Source organism: Cupressus sempervirens, chromosome 4 (assembly GCF_028749045.1).
Source record: "Cupressus sempervirens isolate cs-2001-9-10 chromosome 4, ASM2874904v1, whole genome shotgun sequence".
Taxonomy (NCBI): Eukaryota; Viridiplantae; Streptophyta; class Pinopsida; order Cupressales; family Cupressaceae; genus Cupressus; species Cupressus sempervirens.
The window spans coordinates 291,658,250-291,661,827 of record NC_143121.1 but is presented as its reverse complement, the minus strand read 5'-3'; the positions used below and the strand labels follow the sequence as shown (position 1 = coordinate 291,661,827).

The window sequence follows — 3,578 nt, the reverse complement described above, 5'->3', positions numbered from 1 at the left end:
TTAGTCACTCCCTCCTTGTGACTTCCCACTATCTATACGGCTTCAAGACATTAGCCCAATTAGTCTAAAGTTTGAGATCTTTGTTGGGATCAATTAGATAGGTCCCTAGAACAATACCTCAATTTCTTATATATAAAGCAATAAAGGGAAAATTTTCATATTCGATAACCCAGACCAATTTTCCTAACTTATAACTCAATACATGTGGAAAGGTCATTGAAGCAATGAATAATATCAGCATAAATCCTTGCATGTATATCATCCACTACATTATAGCCATCAAGGCGTCTATAGAGAAATGTAGCTCACCAAATGAGCTCACAATCCCCTTAAAAATATCTTCATGTTAGTATTCACGAGGAATCCCTAGGAGGAAAACCTATAAAGGACCAACATCAAAGAAAAAAATTGATAGATCCATCTTAGGAGTTCATTTTACAAGGCTAAGGATGATTTTTTTCTTACCTAAGGCTCCCCATATAAAACACATGTGAGGTCCTTAGTACATGAGAAAGAACAAGAAAATAATTCTTTTGGCATAGAAGAAACCTCAACCTACCCCTTAAGCTTCCACCATTTATGCGAAAAATCCCTCACAATCTCAATATTGGGTCTCGACCCAAAACATTTCCCATGAAAGAAAGGTCCATGGCTGAAATATTATGGTTATGGTTAATAAAATGGTTACAAACAATAAAGACAAAATTTCCTTTCCCTAACTCAAAAATGTTGCAAAGAGGGGGGAAATTAGATTTATCTATTTGTTTAACCTCAAAGAAAGAAGCCTATTATTTTTTCATTCTCCCAATCCACCTACATTTCCCTATATGGCCCTAAGAAGATAATCTCTTTCTTGGGGACATAACTTATTCTATTGAGGGTTTTAAGAACATAATTTTGACAACAAATATAATTGTTTGGAGGATTAGCCCCACCTAGGAAAAAATCTATAGAAAACTTACCTTTTGGGTCCACATGGGTCTCCTGCTTTGGACATAAAGTTACTGAGTCTTCATCCTCCAAATATGCACACACCCTCCCCTTAATGTATCCATTTCCCTAATTACCTGCATTCTGAATTGTAGCATCTAGCTTAGTCATAGATCCAACATTAGATTTCTCAACTATTTCTTTCCCTCTCTCCACCTGAAAGCCTTGTTCAACTCTTCTTCACTCATTTTTTTTATAATTTTATAATGTCTTGCGATTGAATAATGGACTTTCATATTTAATTAGTTGATTTCAATAGAAAGACTTGCTGAAATTTATGACTAAGTTTATGATAAGTCACCAACGACAATGATACCATCATTTTGACTAGGTCTATTCAAAACTAGCTATTTCACATTAGATGTTGGACGCAATTCAAACAAAATGCACCTTTGATCAAAATTGAAAAAATTGAAAACACAACAAATTTTGCTGAAATTTTTAGTATTTGTTCTTAATGGTCTGTATGTTTGGTAATCAAAAAGAACAAAAAAGTTGAGAAAAAATCACTGTATTATCAAAGATTTAATTTTTTATTATTATACTTTTGATGCATTCTGTCTAGAACTTAGCCAGTGCCTTAAGTATGGGCCACAATAAGAAAAGACAAATAGGGTCCTAGTATCCTGCTATATCGCTCATGGGCATTGTGCAACTTTAATGCTATCAGAAATAAGCTTCAAATTGGTGGCAGAAGCTCCGTTGACGACTTCATCTCTGGCAACCTCTTTTAACCTCTCCACCGCACCTCTAAATCTCACATTTTCTTCACCTTCCATCAACAATTCAACCTTTTTGGAGATCTCCTTTGCCCCAATCACCCTATTTTCATCCTCTCGACTCCTCAACCTCACCTCAAACTTCCATTCCTCCACCACACGCTTGTAATTCACAAACTGATCCAACGCAAGAGGAAACCCCAGCATTGGAACACCCGCCGAAATGCTCTCCATAAAAGCATTCCATCCACAGTGGTTGTAAAACCCTCCCACGGAAGGATGTTCCAAAACCCCCGCTCTTTACACATATCCAGAAATCTAGCCGGCAACATTTCAGAGACATGTGAGCCCTATCTATCCGGATGAAGTGTCCACACAAAATAGCACCGGCTCTACGTAAGGCCTACTGCTATTTCCCTCACCTGAGCTCTCGAGATCTGGATAAAGCTACCGAAGGAAACGTAGATGACCGACTGTGCCGGTTTCGAATCCAGCCATTGACTGCACTCATGTGACTCCCCCTTCTCGTCCTGACAAATGCAGGCCCTTATCAATGGACCCACAAACTGCACCGGAGTTCTCCCGTGCATGGCCTCCACTGCACTGTGATCCAAGTCATAGAAAGAATTCACCACAACCCAATTTGCCTCCCTTACATTTATCAGGCATTTTGCTATTTTATTGCTCAGAGGGGAGGTAGAGAGAATCTCGTGCGGAAGCTCTGACCGTTGTATAGAAGGCACCCCAAGGATACAATCTATACAAGCTTGCGACCCAACTGCAATAACAAAGTTACAAACTCAGTCTTTTTTATTAGTCTTTTGTGTTTGTCAAGTAACAAATTGTTCAATCTCTGATGGTTTAAAGAATATAAACATACGCAAGTCTATATGGTAAAAGATGGAGAAGGTTGTGACAGACATCGACCACAGTGCTACGGAGTGGGGATTGCGTCTTTTAGCAAGAGGCACCGCCCATTTGAGGAAAGTGTCAGCCACTATGCAGGACGGGGCATTTCCCGAGCGTTTGAGATCTGTTATAAGATCGCTGACATGAGATTCCATGTTGGAGAGCGACAGAAAAAAGTTGGTCATGTTGCTCCAGCTTTCTTTTTCCCCCTCTACACAGTCTAGAAAGATGGTTGCTCAAATATCCAGGCCAAGCTTTTGGGCATGGGAGAATTCATTGTCTTCGGCGTTCATCATGATTTTCTACCACGATTCGGTGAGCAAAAATGTAACAGAGATTCCATGAGAGGCGAGCTTTATGGCGAACTGGATCATGGGATTTACATGGCCTCTCGCTGGATATGCAACAACTACTGCATGGCCTGCCATTTTTCTTAAAATGTTCTCTGTGTAATTCAGAAGTCGTAAAGACTACGACATCTTCGTAGGGGAATAGGTGGAATAACTACGATGGCTTCTAGTCATGTTTTCATGTGCGTTAACTGGTATTTTCTATTGTTTTTGTGTGTTATTCGTCTAGCATTGAGAACGCTGTCATGCACGGCCTGCATACTAGATTTTCTTATTATATTTTACGACTTACAATCACATTTCCCATCTCACTCATGTCCCACTTAAAAGTTTCAAAACACATCAAAGTAATAATCGTGCCAATTTAGCAGTCAATGGGAAAGAATGTGTTCTTATCCTTCTCTTGTCGGATTGCTTTCTTTTAATGGAAGAGACCCCATCCATAAAGTCATTTCAATCTATGTGATATGAAACCAGAAATTTCGGCTCATTTTGAATTGTTCACAGATAATAGTTGATCATATTTATGGAGAGTATGTTTTTAATTTTGTCATAAGCAAGATTTTCAATTCTTTTAGAATTATTAAGAACCATTACAATGTTAGTTAGA

The 3,578-nt window shown here is 38.7% G+C and overlaps 1 pseudogene across 1 annotated transcript; it reads right to left on the bottom strand.

Annotated features, from left to right (window-relative positions):
• Nucleotides 1-1,504: 1,504 nt before the first annotated feature.
• On the bottom strand, nt 1,505-3,305 carry LOC149561153 (UDP-glycosyltransferase 86A1-like; annotated as a pseudogene). Its single transcript, XR_016363406.1, has 2 exons — nt 2,590-3,305; nt 1,505-2,487 (listed from the first exon to the last, which is right to left on the bottom strand). The product of XR_016363406.1 is annotated as a UDP-glycosyltransferase 86A1-like (transcript).
• Between the last annotated feature and the right edge of the window lie 273 nt (nt 3,306-3,578).